The sequence below is a fragment of the Orcinus orca genome, chromosome 2, assembly GCF_937001465.1.
Source record: "Orcinus orca chromosome 2, mOrcOrc1.1, whole genome shotgun sequence".
Lineage (NCBI taxonomy): Eukaryota > Metazoa > Chordata > Mammalia > Artiodactyla > Delphinidae > Orcinus > Orcinus orca.
In genome coordinates this window covers 3234847-3255553 of record NC_064560.1, presented here as the reverse complement: position 1 = coordinate 3255553, position 20707 = coordinate 3234847, and the positions used below count along the sequence as shown (strand labels likewise).

Here is a 20707-nt window from a genome sequence, read left to right as displayed (position 1 = left end):
AAACCCAGAATTCTAGGGAAAGTTTCTCACTGGTCCATGCTGAGTCTGTAGGAGTCCAACAGGGGTCAATAGGTTGTGCGAGGCTGTGCAGAGGTGGCCGGACGTGAGCACGTGCCCCTGTGGAGACCACGCAGATGGGGGGAAGGAGGGGCAGTCTTCCCTGAAGAGGGGCATCTGTCGATCCGTGTAGTTCAGAGGTGGAGGGGAGCTTAGAAAGTCTGACAGGTTCGCATCTCAAGTTTGTTTTGTTTTTGTTTTTTGTTCTCAGGGAAGTTGGGGCACCTGGCAAGAATCGGGGGTGGATGGGGATTCGGGCTAGAGAAGGTTTGGAACACTACCGTGAGAAATGAGAAAGCCAGCAGGACAACAGAGCGATGTGGAGAAGCAGTCGAGGGTAGAAAGCCTAACTGTGCAATGGGGTCAACCCAGATTTACTCACTCAACGAACATGACTGATCACAATCTCTATTTAATCTCCCAGCATCCTGGAGCCAGTACCAATAAAAACAGATGGTTGGGCTGATCCAACGCTGGAGAGTGGAAATGCAGGTGCTTCAGGTACAGGGGGCAGAGGAGCAGAGGAGGGGGCAAGGGCTGGACAGGGGGCAGAGGAGAAGAGGAGGGGGCAAGGGCTGGGGTAGGTGGAGACCTGTCCACAGAAGGGGGCACGGGGACATCATCAGGGAGGGGCCGACACTGTCGAGTCTCCGTGGTGTCCTGGTCATGGCCCTTCCCAGCAGAGACGACCCCTCAGGTTAGGTGAACGCATCCTGGTTTGCTCAGGAAAGCCCCATGTAATTATCCACGGTGCCTCTTCTCATTACGGACAGGTCCCGATTCGGATGCTGGATCGCGTGGTCAGCCCACCCCTGGCCAGGCCTGAGTGACTGGGGATTATGGCCTCCTGGGGATGTCACTTCGCCGTGGCTTCCAGGCCTGCTGATCTGGAAAGAGTAAGTCCTGGTTCTCAACCTGCATCACTCCTGTGGGTCCCACCCAGGGAAATGGAGACTTCTGGAAGTGTCCAGTGCCTGCAGTTATGAGGTCAGAAGAGAATGAATCAGAGAAGGAAACACAGCTGCCCTGGCCTCTCCGGCTGCTCACGGGAGGGAGAGGCCCCATCAGCGGAGGCCAGAGGAAACAGCTCCCTTCCTTGTTGGCAGCAGGCTTGGAAATACCACCCAAACCCCAGCTGGTTTCCCCGAGGCCACCTGATACACCCCGGGCGCCTCAGGGCAAGAAGTCCCAGAAACCACGTACAGTTTGTGGCCTCCCACTTCAGCGTTTCTTGGCATAGAAGTGACAAGGGCCGTGCAGGAATCAACTTTGTTTCTGCCACAGTGGGGACTGACATCTTGCCCGAAGTAGATTCTTCACACGTACTCACGTGACTGAGTGGATGTCTTCTCCAGAACAGACTGGAGCTGTCCTGTCTCAGAGGTGCCTCCGTTGGTGGCCGTGAACTTGGTTTGCGGACAGAAGTGCAACACTGCACCACAGGAGACGGGGCAGGTGAGGATGGGTTGGGGCAGGGTTTTTTTCCTGACCCCAGCTGGTGATCCGCTTATATCCTAAAGCAGGAGGATTAATAACCAGGGTAGGTGTATCCCTGTTAGAATGTAACTACAGATGTGGGCTTGCTGGGTGAAACAGCTAATCCTTTCTACATGTGGCTCACTCTGGAAATACGATGCCTGGGGTTGGCAAAAGAGCTCTTTGCACAGGGGCCTGCTGCTGGGTGTGGCCTCTCTCTCCTGGGCCGCGTGGACAGCTGGCCGGGGGCGTCTGTGCTCTTACCTCTCGGGTGAGCTGACTTCTCACTGGACTGGTGATGGATGGGAAGGCACGAGGCCTGTGTGTCTGTGGACCTGAAGCGGGGCAGGGTGTAGTTGAAGGAAAACGGCAGGTGTAGGAGTGGGCGGGTGCACGGAGAGGCTGGAGGGGAAAGAAACTCTTGGAAAAACCAAGGATTATTGCGACTGCAAGTCCCTGAGTCTTGAGGCAGCAGGAGGAGGGCAGCCAGATCGGAGCCAGCAGGCACCCAGGGGTTTACAGCATGGTATGGCCGGAGGCTCCAAAGCCACGAGACACAATTCATCAAAGAGCTGCTGCTGCTGATACAGCAGAGATGAAAGGCTTTCCAGGCCAGTCGGTGATGCACTCGGAGCTTTCCCCGGGGCAGCCACCTGCGGTGAGTAACAGGAGACACAGCTCCTCCCGGCGCTGAGGCCTGCGAGCCCAGAGCCCTGCGAGCCCAGAGCCCCCGGCTGCCCGGGGAGGAGGCATCCGGGAGCCCTGGGGAGGTTGGGAGGTGGGCGGGGCCTGGGCGGGGGCGGGGCCCCGGTGAGCAGGCGCACGTGACCGCCCCCTCCCTCCCCGCGTAGCCGCCGGGCGTGGCTACGCCGTCCCGCGGCCGGGCCTCGTCCGTGACCCCGGCCCCTCTAGGGCCGCGCAGGAGGCCCCGCCTGCCTGCCCCCCGCCTTTGCGGGACCGGCCGGTCGCCTCCCCCTCCTCCCTCTCCTCACCCCTCCCGACTTTTCAGTCTGGACTGCGGGGGCCGGAGGTTAAAGCTTCTTTCCTGAGTGCTGCGTTCCAGAAACTTTTACAGATGCCCTGGCGTTCTTGGAAGACGCTGGGAGGAAATCGGAGCGTCCGACATCCCCACCCAGACGCTCCAGAACCAGAGGCGGCATCTGTCCCTGGACCCGAGGGGGCTGGAAAGGGCAGAGCGGCCAGGGGGCTCGCAAGCAGGCCTTCCTCCCCTTCCCTCTCACCTGGGTCCGTCGTTGACGCCGCCCTCCCCCACGCCGCGACCCTCTCCAGCGGGCGGGGGCGGGCCGTGCTGGGGGAGGACTCGGCCTCCCGGGCGGTCCTGGGGTTGGGAGGCTCGCATCGCCATGGCAACGAGCTCTTCCCGTGGGAATACCGAACTCCTGAATGTGCCGCAAATTGGAAAGGGACCCGCTGAGTGCCAGCTGGGGCTCTAGGCGGGCGGGGGCAGGGCTGTGTCTGCAGGGAGGCGGGGCGCGACCGAGCCTGGATGCTGGGCTGCGCGCGTTTCCTCCGAGTCAGCTGGGGCCACACACGCAGGACACGTGATGCGCGCTGCACGCCCCCCTCCCCCCACCGCCCGGCCTCCGGGTCGGCTGGCTGGCTTAGAGCCGCCCAGCCCAGCGTCGGCCGGCTGAGGAGGATGCCTCCCTTCTGGGGGTCTGCCCCAGTCCCCTAGCCGATGAGACCAGTAGCTCCTGATGGGAGGGCAGGCGGGGTTGGCTGTGGAATTCAGTTCTACGTGGCTGAGGCCACGGGCTTCTCTTTACAAATTTTTTTTCAGTTTTAAAAGTTGTATCAATCATTAAAAAAGCATAATTCATTTTCTTAGTTCAGAAAGGTGTAAAGAAAGAAATGAACATGAGCCGCAATCCCCGTCTTTCCAGCCAAAGATGACCAACCACTGTTAACATTCTGCTGTCATCCTCCAGATACGCCCACACGGTCACCTAGCGAGGTACTAGTGACAAAAGTAGATTCCATGATGTTTTGTCGCCTGCGTTTTCACTTAACTTACCAAAGACATAGAAAAATCTGCAGTTATTTCTAATGGCAACATAGGATTCCCATAACTTATTAGCCAATTTGCTGTTGCTGGAAATTTAAATCGCTTCCCCATTTTTACTCTTCTGCATGATGATAAACGTCCTTCTGCATACATTTTTGCACCCAGTCAGTTAGTTTCCTTAAGGTAAACTTCTAGAAGTAGGATTACTGGGTCAAAACATATGGGCATTTAAAATTTTGATGCATATTTCTGAATTATGGGTCGTGAGTGTGTGGTTTTTTTTTTTTTTTTTTGAGAGCTGGTGGACTTTATTCTCGCCCCCCGCCCCGCCCCAATCGGTCTTGGGAATAACAGGGAAAAATTCCTTATACAGTCTGTATTCCCCCCTCAAAGCAAGACCTGAAACAGAGTTTGGGTGTGAATAGTTCCTTCCAGGGGCCAACCAGGAAGCGCTCTGAGGGTCAGTAATGAACGGGTAACTGCTGGGGGCCATGGGGTCCAATGCTGCCGGGGACCCTCTGGGCGACCATGCGGAACACCCCAGACTTGACCCCCATTCGTTTCTGCAGGGCATTAACTGTCCAGATCGTTTGACTTTCCCCACTGTTATTTGGAAAACGTCTTCGGGTAAATTCTGAGGAAGGCCCGGGGGGTATGGCTGGAGCACCTACAGCCTCAGTTACAAATGAATGATTGCCCCTTCCCCCGAACCCAAACCAAGGGACGAGGTTAATCCAGGACAAAATTGCAAAATGGGTTAAGATTTCATCAGCCCTGCCACCTTCCCTCTCTGCTCCCTAAACCATCTCTTGGTGCCAACCGTGCCCCTGCCCCAGGCTTCCGAGGTATTTGATTCTCCAAGACACATCAAAGAGGTCTTCTAATGATTTTCTCCGCAGTGTTAGAGACAAAGGCTGTTCGTTACCCTTCCAAGCATGTTTACATTTGAAGACAGGTACCAGGAACTCTTCACCAAAGGAATTGGTGATAATGTTGGCATTTCAGGCACCGTGGCAGCGGAAGCCTTTTCTGGCGGAGCACCCAGCCTGAGGCCGGTCCAGCACAGGAATTCTGCACGTCCTCTCCTGACCTACGGCAGGTGAGAGGCAGCAGGAAGGCGGAAGTGGAGGGGTGGGGGGAGGGAGGGAAGAGTCCAGAGCCTTGCTTTTCTCACATGGATGACACTCCCTGGCATGTGGATTTCATTCTTTTTTAAATTGTTGAACTTTTTAAAAAAAATTTTTGGCCACACCATGCGGTACGTGGGATCTTAGTTCCCTTGCTGGGGATCGAACCCGTGCCCCCTGCATTGGAAGGTGGAGTCTTAGCTACTGGACCACCGGGGAAGTCCCTGGCCTGTGGATTTTAGAAAATGAGGCAGGAAAGAGGAAATCAGGCTGGATCTGTTGCTGGAGGGGAGGGGAAATAAGTGAGCCGCCAAGGCAAGCGGGGTGAGACTGTTGTTAAGAAGAGGACTGAGCAGGCGAAGAGGATGAAGACTCATCTCCACTGGCTGTGGGTGCGATGAGGCACTTGAACGAGGAGCTCGTGGCCACGGTCTGCATCTTCCCTTCCTCCGGTGTGTCTTCCCTCCTTCCTCCCTGGCTGCTGCTTCTCGTGTCCATCGGGGCTCCACTTTCTTCTGCCTGTCCCTGCAGGCTGATGCTACCTAGCGTTCTGTCCTGTACCCCTTTTCTTCTCCAGCTGCACACGCAGTCTGGGCGGTCAGCATCCCTCAGTGGCTTCTGCTGCCGCCACCGCATGCAGACGCGCACAGAACCTGGCCCAGTTCGTCGGGAGCTCAGGTCCCGACTGTCCAGAAGTTGAAAGCATTCAGGGCAGTGGGAGGAATCTTGGGCCAGACACGTACTCCCTTTGGTGTGTGGTCTCTGGTTGTCACATTCGAGAGCTAGTGTCCCCAGTGGAGTTGTGAGCTGCGTGAGGACAGGGCCTTGGATTTGACTTCCCTAATTAGCCTCCTGCAGTGCCCACGGTGGAACGGCCTTCTGTAGGTGTAGCCTGTAGGGAACGGCAGAAGAAAGCGGACCCCCTAAGGGACACTGAGAAGGGGAGCCAGAGAGGAAGGTGGGCAGACACACCGGCGGAAGGGAAGATGTAGACCGTGGTCACGAGCTCCTCATTCAAGTGCCTCATCACACCCACAGCCAGTGGAGGTGCGTCTTCATCCTCTTCGCCTGCTCAGTCCTCTTCTCCTCCCCCCCTCCCCCCCCTCCCCCCCCCCCCCCGGCTTTCTTGCCTTGACAGCTCGCTTCTTTCCTCTCCCCACCAGCACCGTTGTGGGGACCTGGGAAGGATGGGGTCCAGCACCTTCCTATGCAGCACCTTTGTTTTTAACGACGAGCCCCCTCCTATGGTCCACAGCCCCCAGGAACCCTCCTCTCACCACGTCGAGTAGGTTTCCTCTTCTCACTCTCTCTCCTCCCTTTGCAGTGTCTGGCGCTGTGTCCCACCTCCACCATCTTGAAACTATCCTTCCTTGGCCTCCGTAATAACAGCACACCCGCTCCCCGTCCTTCTGTCCGGTGAGCTGTGTCCTTCGTCTCCTAAACAGAGTTCTCCCCTGAGACTCCATCCTCTGGGGCGGCGTGAGATAGTGGAAAGAATAGAATGCAGGTTTGGGAGCCAGAGTGACTGTGTGATCCTGGGCTGTATCATTTATTGTTGGGTGATCTCTCTGAGCCTCCATTTTCTCGACTGTAAAGTGCAGATTAATCCCAAGGGTTGAAGGTACTGTAGGGAAAGGGCCTGACACAAAGTCGTGGCTAAATGCAGGGCAGCTGTGGGTGTTCTCTGCGACTCTGTCAGGCATTACACAGGCCCCTGTTGACTCGCCTCTCGCCTCTCACCTGGGGGAGCCACCACGCTCTCTCCAGCCCTGAATTCTCTCCCACATCTGGTCCCCAATTCCACGTATCTGTAGGTGTTTCCACTTTTGACGTCCTGTCATGACCCAAGTGGTAGCCTGCATAAACCAACCTTGTCATTCTTTTTTCTCCAGAGCTCTTCCTGCCGGGTTTTCCCTGATTCAGCCGTCCACGCCGCTATTTCCCAGACTCTTGGGATCCAAAAGCTTGGGAGTATCTTTCATTCAGCTGTCGCTTTGGCCTTTCATGTTTGGAAATCGCCGTGATTGTTGGTCCAGTGACTTCACATGCATCTGTGACTTCATCTCAACAGGATTTTGACATCGGCTGTTATAGAAATGAGGCCTGGAGACGCAAAATCATCTGCCCGAGGGGTGAACAGGAGAGCGGGACTCGACTCAAAGCCTGGGCTCATCCCATTTCTTGGAGGCTCCCTCCCCGGCGTGACTGGTAACCTGGCTGGTCTCACACCCCACTAACTCAAAATGCTGAGGTCTCTCCATCTGAAAGACAAACTGATGAACCTTTCCCAGTGCCTGTCTCCAGCTCTTAGCCCTCTCCTGCTTCCCCCTGTACATGCCTGCAAGCCTGCCTTACACTCTTGGGTTCCTCAGTCACTGCAAGCTAGTGTCCGCCTCCCTGGCATGGCCCCCGCCAAGTTCCCTCTGTCCCCAGGACACTCCGTGGCCCTGGCCATACCCGAGTCCTGTCTAACCCCATCACAGCCCCTCTTCCTCCCAGCATGCCTCCCCCTGGCTTCTCTCCTGATTTCCTTCTACCCCTCCGGCCATCCTGCCCTAGTGCCCTCGGCCTCTCCGGCCATCCTGCCCTAGTGCCCTCAGCCCCTCCGGCCATCCTGCCCTGGTGCCCTCGGCTCAGCCCAGCACCTGGATGCTGCGAATCCCCAGGTTTGGGTCCAGGCCGTCTGCTCTTGACAAACCCCATGTTCTCCTTGGTTGGCTCATTTCCTCATGTGGCTTCAGTGACCACCACCATGTTGACAGCTCCCCAACCTCTCTCTCTAGCTCAGATATTTCCCTGTAGCTTGAGATCTTCATGTCCCTCTGAACGTGGAGTTCTGACCCTGAATCCACCACGTCCCAGCTGGGTGACTGCGATGGTTAACTTTATGTGTCAACTTGACAGGGTGCCCAGATATTGGGTCAAACATGATTCCAGGTGTGTCTGCGAGGGTGTTTCTGGATGAGATCAGCATTTGAATCCACTGAACAAAGCGGGTGGCCCTTCCTAATATGGGGGGGCCTCATGCGACCCAAGGAAGACCTGAAGAGAGCAAAAGGGCTACCCCTCCGTGAGTGACGGGCGTCCTCCCGCTGACCGTGGAGCGGGGACATCGGTCTTTTTCTGCTTTTGGACTTGGACTGAAACAGTGGCTCGTCTTGAGTCTGTTGGGTTGGAACTCACACCCTTGGCTCTTCTGGTGTCAGAACTTCAGACTCAGACCAGAGCTGTGCCATGAGATCTCCTGGGACTCCGGCTTGTTTTTGTTCTTGTTGTTTAAAGGTGTTTTTTTTTTTTTTAAATTTATTTATTTATTTTGGCTGCGTTGGGTCCTCATTTCATGAGGGCTTTCTCTAGTTGCGGCGAGCGAGGGCCACTCTTCATCGCGGTGCGCGGTCCTCTCTTGTGGCGGAGCACAGGCTCCAGATGCGCAGGCTCTGTAGCTGTGGCTCACGGTCCCAGCCGCTCCGCGGCATGTGGGATCTTCCCAGACCAGGGCTCGAACCCGTGTCCCCTGCATCGGCAGGCAGATTCGCAACCACTGCGCCACCAGGGAAGCCCTAAAGGTGTTTTTTTGACGTGGATCATTTTTAAAGTCTTTATTGAATTTGCTACAATGTTGCTTCTGTTTTATGTTTTGGTTTTTTGGCCACGAGGCATGTGGGATCTTAGCTCCCCAACCAGGGATCGAACCTGCGCCCCCTGCACTGGAAGGCAAAGTCTTAACCACTGGACCGCCAGGGAAGTCCCCCGACTCCAGCCTGTTGACTGCAGGTCTTGGGACTTCTCAGCCCCCAAAATTGGTAAGCCAGTTCCTTATAATAAATCTTTTCGATATAGATATATAATAGATAGATAGATAGATATAAATAGATACATCTCCTATTAGTACTTGAGTTTTCTTACTATCCTAGGGTTTACTCTATAGGTCAAGGAACCAGTGAGATTTCTGTCAACTTCTAATATCCGTTCCCACTGTGCCTTTGGGAAGCAGGAAAATGACCACAGGTGGGTTTGTGGACCACAGTGAGGCATACATGGATCGGAGCCCTTTATTACTAGATCATCATACAACTCTAGTCTAACAGGGGCCGTAATGGTACTTTGGGTCCCCATCATTTCAAAGCCTGTATCCAACAGTCCTCAGAAGATCTGGGCAGTCTCCTTTCCCCACTGTATGGGTATCTGGGTAAATGGTCATAAGTCCCTTTGGAGGAAAGAGTGAGGTATCACGAGTGACCCAACCTTTCCTTTAGTTGATGGATGTGGGTCTGAAAACGGGCTCAGATCTGGAAACTGCGAAAAGGACTGTGACTTTGCACCGGGTCTCCTGACATCCTTGTGCTTGTTATTCTCGGCCTCTTTTGCTCACACATATGTACCAGGCAGTGACTTTGCTGCCTGTCCATCTGTCTTGCCTCTGGGAGCGCCGTGTTCTATTAGTCACGCCCACAGCTCCCCGCAGGTCAGGGTCCTTGGTTGGCGTTCTGCCTTTGCTGCCTGTTACAATAATTTTATCCTGTTTCTCATGGTTAAGTGCTGCCACTGGCCTTTGATATTCTAGGGTCCAGTATCATCCTCATTACCACCAAAAAGCCCAGACTAAACCACGTCTCTTGTCATCGGCCCCGAACTACAGAGGGGTCACCACTGACTGAAGCATCTTAATGATGGTGGTGCTCTCCCGGCGCTCTCTCCTCAACACCTGCGCGGATGCCTGTCCCCCAGGCCCTTCTGAAGGAGGGTCAGCTGGTGTGTCTGGCCTCACGGTAGATTAGTCCTAGTGCATCCATGTCTGTAGCCTTTTGACCCCTCCTTCCATGGTTGAGCACAGTGATCCTGGTATTGCTTTTTCCAAGCTTGTAAGAGCCATCAGGACTTCCCTCTCTCCTCCCGCCCCTAGGCCCTTGCCCATGATGTGAAGTGCTTGTTCCGGGAGAATAGTTCCGTATTAATGAATGTGCCCTGACTCGGACCCTTCCCTCCGTGAGCCGGTGTTCTTCAGATGCGCCCCCGGCACACACTTGCAGCTCCTGCCCTTGCACGGTCACCCAGTCCCGCGGCTCCTCTGGTATAGAATGCTTCCCCCCTCTCAGGCCCAGTGACGGAGCCCTCACACGGGTTACCCTGACCCTGACCCTAGTCATTGGTCCGGTGGCCAGCAAGAAGGGGAGAGGGGAGACCCTCAGAGCGCAGTCATCATTGTGGCGGCTTTTGCCTCGTTGGAGGCTGGTGCAGAATGTACGAGGAAAGGCTGCTCTCCTTTAAGGAGGTGGAGGGGCTGCTTCTGCAAACTCAGGAGGTTCAGGGGAATCTGGGGGCTTCAGGGCTCTCCAGTGCATCCACCCAGAAATACCCACTCCCCCATTTCAGTCCCTCAGTCCCTCCCAGTCTGTATCAGGCCCCGACGTGGATAGAAGAGAGTCGCTTTTCTGAAGGTCTTGAGTTTGGTTCTCAGCTTGGTCTACCTTCTGGCTCCAGGAGATGTCTTTTAACAGTGCCAGGGAAGCCTCTGTCTCTCACAGAGGCTTTGGATCAGTCATTGATTTCCCCCACGCCTGTCCTTTTCTCTTTTCAATGCCTCAGCTGATGGTCAGCAATGGCCACCAACCCCACCATCCTTTCATTACTCTTTGCCCCGTACCTCCCATGTGCCAGAGATATTGCAGTAAACTACATCTCTTTCAACCTGTATTCCCTTTCAGCTCACCCCCCAGTGAAGGTCTCAGCAATTACTCTGCTACACCAGGCCAAGGTCTTTCAGTACTCCCACTCGACCACCAGTGACGAGGGTCCTCATTGCCAGCTAGGTGGCAAGTGGTCAACTCCGGAATCACAGTTTCCTCTGGAGTGTACTCTTGGTACCAACGGTCTTAGGGTAAGCATCCTTCAAGCAGAGTCTGAGACAGGGATTTGGGTTACTGTGATTTACTGAGGGAGGACTCTTAGGAGAAAGGGAGTGTAAGGGAAGTAGGGTGAGCGGGAAAGGACCAAGGCGTGGAGGGGGTCTCACGTGGACCCAGATGCAGCTTGATCTCTTGGGTAGCCCTGGGGCGTGGCCTGCACCACAGAACCAATCCCACCTTGAAGCAAAGGAGCCAGGCTTTTGCACCCTCGTGTCAGCTGGTCACTAGCTGCAGGTTTCTGGAGTGGGGTGGGGAGTGTGATTCCCTGTGTAAGGTGGCCCCGGGCTCCCGTATGGCTGAGGACAATTTTCTGGTGGTTCGCTGGCCCGTAGAGTCATCCGGGCAGGACACCAACAACTCCTAAGACGATTTCAGTAAATAACACCCAATCCATCAGTTGCTCAAGCCAGAAACCTGGGACTTATTTTCGTCTTCTTCCTTTTCTTCTGTTCTCAGTCCAATCAATCTCCAAGATATGTCTTTAATTTCCTAATCATCCCAGTCCCTTTTTTCTGTTCTCACTGTCACGACCCAAGTCGACATCACCGCCATCTATTGAGTATATTCCTGCAACAGCCCCGAACGGGCCTCTGGCTTATTATCTGCAGGACAGCCAAGTTCAGCTTTCTAGAATCCCCGTCTCTTCATGTCACTTCCTTTATTAACCCTTCAGTGGCTCCCATCACTCTTATGATAATTTTAAACTGCTTCATGTGGCTTAAAATATCCTGCCTGACCTCGGTTCTACTCTCCTTTCCTGGCTCAGCTCTCAGTACTTAAAATCTCAACGAGCTGACCCAAATGGACTTCTTTTAGTTATATTCGAATATGCCACACACTGTCTTTACTCTCTGTCTTTGCACGTATTTTTTCATCTGCCTAGAACACCTTTGCTACCTCTCGCCTGATTACCTCACGTGCACCTTTAAGACTCTGCCAAGTTACACTTGCCCCTGAGAAGCCCCCGAACACCTTGTACTCCAGTATCATACCCTGCATCTTGTGGCACTGCAGTGGCCTAGATCTCCTCACTGCTGTGCTTTTCCTCTAGCACCCCTTTCCTGAATGTTTAAAGACAAGTTTCCTTCCAGTTTTCTCTTCTCTAGTAGTTTGGCAGTAATACATCCAACGTCTACTCTTTAATGGTTTAGCACGAACTCACGTCTACTTAAATCCCAAGCTCTGTGGCAGCAAGGATGATGCTCACATTACTTACTGCTGTGTCATCAGTGCTTGGTGTATGGATGGAGCACAACGTGTTTGTTATGTAAAATAATAAATGAATAAAAGTATCTCATGTCCTTTTCAACTGCTGCTCTAGATGCCAGCACCTGCAACTGTGCCTTGCAGACAGTAAGTGCTTAATAAATATTTGTTGAACTCAGTGGTGAGCTTAGCTTTTTCCTTTCCATTTGTAGGACAGCTGTTCTGCCTGATTCAGGTCCTCAGCACCTGTGTCCAGAGTCACGTAGCAGAGAGTGACATCAGCAAATTGTAGACCAGGAAGTTCCAAGTTCTCATTTCCCCACAGAAACACACACACACACACACACACACACACACACACACACACACACACACACACACACACACCCAAACAACAGCAAAAAGAAATGGAAGCTGTCTTAAACAACTTTGTAGGAGCTCTAGAAAACAGTCAAATGTTTACAGCAACCAAGCAAATGCCCTCCAAAAAAAATCCATTTTCAAAATGGTGGGAAAATGATGTGATATTTTTACTCACTCTAGCTCCAGCCCACGTCACCCCTCCCAGCACAATGGTGATTTTGGTCTTAAGAAGGTGGCAGACCTGTTTCCAGTTTTCTTCCTCAAGCCGGAAAGGGTATACCTGGAGGAATGATGCAAGTCACTAGTCCCTGTTCCACACAACTTGAAATGCAGGCGGGTATAGCTTGTAAAAGCTACAAGGCAACTACAAACTGAAAGATATCTGGGTGGAGACATACGGTAGACCATCTAAGGTCAGGAGGAGAAGCTGAAGTTAGATGCTTTTGGAAATTAGGACATTTAAAAGTAGCCTTGTGTCCAGGAGAATTTAGAAACACATGTGCATATTCAGGGAAGGTACATGCTCGGAAAAACCCTGAGAAGAGCTTAAGCATTTACATTGGGCTGTTCCTTAGGCTCAAAGGAAGCTTTGGTAAGTGGTGAAGGAGTGTCCCTAGAACAGAGCCAGTCTGCAAAGACTAGGAAAGGTGGCTGTTCTCTCATTTGGGAGTCTTCCTTTGGTGGTTTTGTTTGTGTGTGTGTTTGTTTGAGCTCCTGGCATTTCAGGAAATCTCTGTCAAGATCCTAGCTGAACACAAGCAAAAGAAATAGAAACTTCAGTGATTACACGTGATAAGGCATATAATCTTTGCAAAAATATTTTGGAAAAGTATCATAAATGTACTACTATAGCCTTCAACAATAACCATAGGAAGAGAGGGAAGAAGGAAGGAAGGAAGGAAGAGAAAGGGGAGAGAAAACCAGCAAACCCTGAGGAAGGGGAAGAAGTAGAATCTGATTTCCAGAGTTACCACATTATAGTAGTCAAATGCACAGTTTTCAACAAAAACAAAAGAAATCACAAGGCATGAAAAGAGTCAGGAACACACGGCCCATTCAAAGGAACAAAATTAATTGACAGAAGCTGTCCCTGAAGAAACCCAGGCATCAGAATTACTAGATAAAGCCTTTAAACCAACTCTCTAGGGAAAACATGGGCAAAGAACAAAAGGAAATTAGGAAATCCATATGTGAACAAAATGAGAATATTAACAAAGAGAAAGAAATTACAGAAAGGAACCAAACAAAAATTTTTGAGCTGAAAAGTACAATAATTTATATAAAAAATTCACTAGAGGGGTTCAGCAACAAATTGGAACAAACAGAAAAAACAATCAGTGAACTTGAAGATAGAATGATTAAAAGTATTGAGTCTGAAGGCTTACCTGGTGGCGCAGTGGTTAAGAATCTGCCTGCCAATGAAGGAGACACAGGTTCAATCCCTGGCCCGGGAAGATCCCACATGCCACAGAGCAACTAAGCCCATATGCCACAACTACTGAGCCTGCGCCCTAGAGCCCACGAGCCACAACTACTGAAGCCTGTGTGCCTAGAGCCCGTGCTCTGCAACAAGAGAAGCCACGACAATGAAAAGCCCACGCACCGCAATGAAGAGTAGTCCCCACTCGCCACAACTAGAGAAAGCCTGCGCACAGCAACGAAGACCCAACACAGCCAAAAATAAAAACAAACAAATTTATAAAAATATATAAATAAAAAAATAAAAGTATTGAGTCTGAGAAGCAGGGAAAAAGAATGAATAAAAATGCACGGACCATAAGGGATTTGTGGAATGCCATTAAATGCAACAACTTATGCCTTATGAGAGTTTCAGAAGAAGAGACAGAGAAAGAGGCAGATGATTATATGGAGAATTAGTGGTTGAAAACTTCCCAAATTTGAAAAAAGACATGAATTCAAGAAGCTCCATAAACTCTAAGTAGGAAGAACCCAGAGAGATCCATACTGAGACACATAATCAGACTGTCGACAGCCAGAGACAGAATCTTGAACACAGCAAGAGAAAAGTAACTTGTCACGTACAAGGGATCCTCAACAAGATTTTTAGCTGATTTGTCATTAGAAGTCATGGAGGTCAGAGGCAATAGTATAATTTGTTTAAAATGCTGAAAGAAAAAAAAAATTGTCAACCAAGAATTATATATCTGGCTAAACTGTTCTTCAAAAATGAGGGAGAAATTAAGACATTCTCAGATAAACAAAAGCTGAAGGAGTTCATTGCCACTAGACCTGCTCTACAAGAAATTCTGAAGAGAGTCCTTCAAGTTGAAATGAAAGGACTTTAGACAGTAGCACAAAGTGATATGAGATCCCCAATAAAGGTAAATATATGGGCAAACATAAACTTCATCATTATTGCAATTTTGGTTTGTAACTCCATTTTTAATTTTCTATAATATTTAAAAGACAAACACTAAAACTAATTATAAATCTGTTACTGGGGACACAACACATATAATAATAAAGTTAATAATCAATATCAGAGCTAATCCGATGCCCACTGGGGATCCAGAGCCAGGAAAGAAAGCAACAGAGATCAGGTTACGTGGTGCCCGGGGCTCCGTTCACTGTGAGCTGAGCCTGTCACAGAGAAGTATGGGATGTGCTCTTCTTTGAGTTTCAAATCCCAGACAAGCTGTCCATGGCAATGGCTGCTTGTTTTATCTGTTAGGAACCGTGCACACTTTCCTTCTCCCTGGTTGACCATTCACTCCTGTGTTTGTTTGTTCACTCATTTGTTCATTTGTTGCTATCATGCATTTAGAATAAAACTCAAAGTCCTCATCATGGCTTTTCAGGCTCCTAGCTGCTTCTCCAGCCTCATTTCTTACCACTGTTCCCTCAATCTGGCCTCCTGTCTGATCTTCACACATGTCAAACATCCTTGGGCCTCAGGGCCTTTGCACGTGCTAGGATGACTAATCTCCATGCATCTCTCACCTTCCAGCAGGCTAACCTGGGCTTGCTTTCATGCTAGCCTAAAAAGTTTCAGAGAGAAAGAGAGGACAAGGCCTCCCAAGGCCTAGGCTGGCAACTGACAGTTGGTCACCTCGGCCACCTTCTACTGGCCAAAGCAGGTCACAGGGCAAGCCCAGATTTAGGGGATGGGGAAAATGCCGAAGGCTGTGTGGTGGAGAGACTTCAGGGTGGCTGCTGGGACCCCTGCCTCCTGGTGTCCATGAGCTCGTATGATCCCCCTCTGAGGGTGAGCAGGACCTGTGCTTCTATCTACAGAATATGATAAAGGTAACAAAACATCGCTCCTATGATTAGGTTACATCACACAAGACTCCCTCTTAGCAAACAGGGGCTAGAGACTCTCCTTGTGAGCTTAATGAAAGATGCAGCCGTGTTGGAGAAGCTCGCATGTCAAAGAACCGTGGGCAGCCTCTAGCACCCGGGGGTGCCCCCAGCCAACAGCCAGCACGGAGCTGGGCCCTCAGCACAGCCGAGCAAAGGAAGCCTGTCAAGACACTGAATGAGCCTGGGGGCAGATTCTTCCCCAGCGGAGCCTCCTGGTGAGGACTCAGTCCAGACTCCTGCGCACGGAAAGTCTGAGATAATAAGCCCATGTTATCTTAAGCCATTAAGTTTGTGGTAATTTGTCATGCAGCGCAGAAAATGAATGCAGCCTGGGTTCAGCTGATAAGCAGTAGCTGAGAAATGGAGCGTCCTTAAAGGAGTCTGATGGTTCCTTCCAGCTTTACCGGGGAACCCGGAGCCCTCAGCAGGTGAGTTGCGATGGACCATGTTTGCCTGGTACTGGCTTTCTCATGTGAACTGACCTACCTAAAATTCTAGAGTGGGAACACATAGAAAGACCGTATTGATGGATGGAGCCCAGCATGGCCATTCCCTGTAGAATGGGATGTTATGAGGTCCAGACTGGTCCTCCCTTCCCACCCACAAATGCACTCAGACCCAGTTTCCAATGGAATTTCTAGGGGTGATGTGACTGGGATACCGTCTTAATCCCAGTAACCTGGAAGGCACGAGAGGAAGAGAAGCTGGTCTCAAATTTGTGATAAAACTAAATAAAAAAAGATTTCAAAATAAGTTCTGTCTTGTCACTTGCAAGCAATTAAAAGAAGATGCAATGGTTAACGAATTCTTGTTAGACTTGCTTTTATGATTAGGGAAGCACCCTTTGTAATTAGCATATTAATTGCTGATATTCATATGAGAGCTTGAAGATTTCAGTTAAAAAAAATAGATTAGGGTTTCCCTGGTGGCGCAGTGGTTGGGAGTCCACCTGCCGATGCAGGGGACACGGGTTCGTGCCCCGGTCCGGGAAGATCCCACATGCTGCAGAGCGGCTGGGCCCATGAGCCATGGCCGCTGAGCCTGCGCGTCCGGAACCTGTGCTCCGCGACGGGAGAAGCCACAACAGTGAGAGGCCCACGAACCGCGAAAAAAAAAAAAAAAAGATTAATATTATCACAATCTTCTTTATATTATCAGTTTGTGTTTTGAGAAAGAGAGATGGTGCAAGGGTAAACAGCATAGCCCCTGTTTAAAAAGTCACAAACGTCAAATGGGCTGGATACGGATGATCGAATTTTTACTCTATGCTCCAGTGGCCGGCCTGAAGCTGATTTTGCCACCCAAGTGACAGATGAGGAGGCCATGATCGTGTTTGTCCACTGAAGCCACGGGAACAGTGCTTCCCCTACGACTCCACTGGGCTGCCTGCAGTGGTGGGATTTAACGTTTTGCCTTCTCCCCTTGGAAGGCTCTCGAAGAACAGCCCACAGTCCACGTAGGATGTGGGATCCTGGGGCACCGCATGGCATCGGTTAATCAGATTCTTTCCAGAGAATTTGAAAGTGTGATGCAAAACCCAAGTCAGGGAAAGTTGGCAGTTAGAATTATGAGGTTGCATTGCTTGATGAAGACAGACAAGCAGGTGCGGTCCTGGATTCTGGGCCTTTGTGTCCCTCCCTTCTTTCACTGTCACTCCAGAAACCTGAGCCGATGGGGAGCACCCCAAAAAGCCACTGCAAGGAGGGAGCAAGACTTTTCCCTCCAGCACCCAAGGCAGTTCCTTCCACCGGAGAGGGGGCCAGGCCTTAACACCGACGGCCAGAATGGCAGCCGAGGGGCTTGACGTGAAAGAGCGAAAACTCAGGTTTTGCTAAAACTCACCCCAGGACTGCCTTTCCTCCAGAAACTTGACCCCAGGGCTCCCGGTGCGGCCCTGGGAGGAGGACAGGCTGCTCATATCCCGAGCTGTCTCTCTTGCAGCCAGGCCTCTCTGCCATGGAGGTCCTGCGGCCAGAGCTGAGTTCAGCACCGCGCAGGGCCGGGTTCCAGTCCAGAGGTCCGGGCCTGGTGCGCCCGTCACCTGCTGTGAGTGACTCACCTCCGTGAGGCTCTGAGCGGCTCTGGGCTTCAGGCTGCTCTCCCTCCTGTGGAACCCGGTCTGTTCCCGTGTGGTCCTGGGTGTGGCGTCACAGCAGAATCTCATGGCCAGGAAGAAGTCTACTTTTTCTGTGTCTTAAACGAAGGAGGGCTTATTCGCTGCACGCAGAAGACTCCAAATAATAGTAGCTTGAACAAGACCAAAGTTTCTTTCCCTTTGATGTCGAAGCCTGGAGGAAGGCGCTTCAGGGCAGTGTGATGGCTCCGGGCCTCCCTAAGCCTGGCTCTCCACCACGCCTGCTCAGCTGTCCAGAGGGTGTGGTTTTCAGCCTCAGGGTCGAAGGTGAGCTTCTGCTGGCTCGTCCACAACCCCAGAGCAGGATGGAGGATGTGGGAAGGAGATGCACGACCCCCACCTTTAAGGGATCTTGTCCCAGCAACTACAAACGTCCCTTCCTCACTCTCTATAGGCCGGCCGTCAGCTGGCTGCAGGAAGGCAGAGAAACGTGGCCTCAAACCCAGCTAAATATCTGCGGGTCTGTTATTGTGCATGATTACTGGGGGAGCGGCACTCGGCCTCCGACATGGATTTTTCTGTTCTCCTTTTCTATACTGATTTTTTAAAATTTCAAAATACTTGCTTGCAACGCATCAGGCAGTACAAAGATACATAGAGAAAAGCTCTAGGCCTCCAAGGAGACCGGACAGTGTGATGTGTATTCTTTCATGTCTTTCTTGAGAGACATGAAAAATATACAAACCTTTCTGTCTCCCCAGCCACTTTTAATTTTTTTTCCAACAGAACTACATTTTAGAGATAAAATATTTTTTCTGCAATTTGCTTGTTTCCAATACATAACGAATCTGTTTACCGGTAACTCTATGTGGCTCTAACCTGTTCTTTGTGATAACTGCGTAACAGCTCAAAGTATGGATTTCATAGTTGAATGCACTGTACTTTCTTCTACCATTCCCCAACAGAATATGTAGGTTATTTCCTTTTATTGTCACTAACGTCAATAACGTTGCAAGAAACAACCTTGTACACATATCCTCAGGTATGTCTGTCTGTAAGATGCTTGATCAAAGGGGTTGTACAGTGCAAGCCGCAGTCGGTTCCACGTGGTCACTTCCTGAAGACTCAGGATTCGCAGGTGGATCTGGGACCCCTGCACCACGCCCCTCGCTGCTGGAAGGAAGAGGAGAAAGGCGAAAACGGGGTGGGGGGGACAGAGAAAACAGCACGATTTCTGGGAACCCGTTTCCAGGTCCAGTGCCCTGAACGTGCTTCATTCTGTCTGCTCTTGGGGAGGAAACAACGAGGCATCGTCCCTCCCGCTGCCTGAGCAGCAGATGAAGTCACGGTGCCCGCCCCACGGGGCAAACCCCCTGCCCTGGGGAGGCTGAAATGACGCTTCACAGCGTGAGGAGAACGGCCTGGGTGCCCCACGGAGGCACGGGGACCTTCCCAGCCCGGGGCGCACAGAGCCGGGGGCTCGGCGGAGGATCAGGCTTCGCCCATCCTTCCTGGGACCCGCCCAAACACCCCCTTGCCCCCGGCCAGACAAGGAGACCCAGGCTCGGGGGGCTGCGGGACCAGGCCAGGTTCGCGGGAGCAGGGTCTGGGGACCCGCGCCCACGGCCCAGCACCCCCAGCGTTCCTGTCCCTCGTAGTCCTGCCCTGGGCCAGCACCTCCGCCCTTTGTTCGGGGCTGTCCTACGCTCGGCCCAGTCGAAGGCCGCGGGGCGGCCACACAGGCCCGTGACTGATGGGGGGGCGGGGCGCGGGGTCCAGGAGGAGGCGGGGCCGCAGTGGGGCGGGGGCGGGGCGGGGGTGGGGCGAGGCTCCGTCGGCTTCTCCGCGCAGCTGGGCCTTCTCTGCGGGCTGAAGGCCCCGGCGCTGGGGGGCGGGGCCTCGAGGGAGGCGCCGGGCCGGCGGGGAGGGCCAACGTCCCCCACCCCCCCCGCCGGCCAAGGCAGGGAGGGGCCGTGCCGCACCCTCAGCCCCATTTCACAGACGGGGGCCTGAGCTGCACACCGCTAGCTAGTGAGTGACGAAGTGGGACCTTGAGCTCAGGCACTGGCCACCCCGCAAGCCGCACCCTCGCTTCCTCTCGCCCGCTGGCGGCTCCTGCCTCTCCGCGGAAAGGGGAGGGGCGCCGGGGACGGCGGGCTAATTCTGTAGCCGCGTGGGCACGTTGCGGGCGTCCTGTTCTGTTGGGGTGTGAACACCCCCGTTGGTGAGGACGGGTGACCGTAGGTCAGAGGGGCAGCCGCGCCCCTTCTCAACCACCCAGTGCTTCCTGGATTCCTGGGATCCCCCCTCGCACCCCACCCCCACCTGAGGATGCGCACGATCGTGCCCTAGGCCTGTAACAGACGCTGACCGTAGTCTGTGCATCTTGTGTCTTCTAGCGAAATAAGTGTCACCATTGTCCACGGACAAACCAAAGTTATTAAGTCTGAATAAGGCCAGTTCAAGAAACGGCCTTGCTCACCCAGGCCTGTCAGCTCTACCTGAAGATTCTCAGCACTTCTCAGCCTGGGCTTAGCGCTCAGCCCAGCCCGGCCCGCAGAGCCAGGAGCGGGGCCAGCGCCACTGCTCCCTCACCTTTTATCCGCAAGTGGCTTTCGGATAGGACTAAACCTGGGACACCTCGTTCCTACCAACCTACCGTCTGTTCCTCAGGAGCTTATATTTAGCTGTTGCTTTTCTCTCATTTTGGGAAGTGCTGACGTGGTGCTTTTCAGGGTGAAGACAGAGGCCTGAAGCATCTCGTATGTTTGGCTCGGCAGTTGGAAAGCTGTCGCGTCTAAGGATGTTTCTGAGTTTGGAAAAGGAGGGGAACAGGACTCTGCAGGATAGCCCTGGATGGGCGGGGCAGGGCAAGAGCGGGGGCCTGTCTTCTCCTTTGAAGTAACGAGATCGTGAGCTCCCTGAAGGGCAGTGGCCGTGTCTTATTTCTGAATCTCCAGCACCGTGCAGGGCCTGGCCCAGAAAGTGCTTGAGAAGTAGGACTGGGCAAATGCAGACAGAAGCTGAGCTCACAGGCAGGTGCCAGGCCAGGAATGACTGGGCCCAGGAACCCAGTGTCTTGGGGGTTTGGGGATCCAAGGGCGGCTGCAGCCCAAGCAGGAGGGGACCCCATGGTACCACAGCCCTG

At 52.7% G+C, this 20707-nt stretch overlaps 2 long non-coding RNA genes across 3 annotated transcripts in view; one reads left to right on the top strand and one right to left on the bottom strand.

Moving 5' to 3' along the window:
- LOC125963619 (uncharacterized) overlaps positions 1–20707 on the bottom strand; it is a 687634-nt gene that overhangs the window by 335701 nt on the left and 331226 nt on the right. The window lies entirely within an intron of this gene.
- LOC117196133 (uncharacterized) lies at positions 3397–16163 on the top strand. 2 transcript variants are annotated; one of them, XR_007475796.1, is made up of 3 exons: positions 3397–3508; positions 4565–4658; positions 6579–16163. It is a non-coding gene; the product is annotated as an uncharacterized LOC117196133 (long non-coding RNA). The 2 variants fall into 2 exon arrangements; XR_004476209.2 differs by lacking the exon at positions 6579–16163 and adding an exon at positions 6011–6102.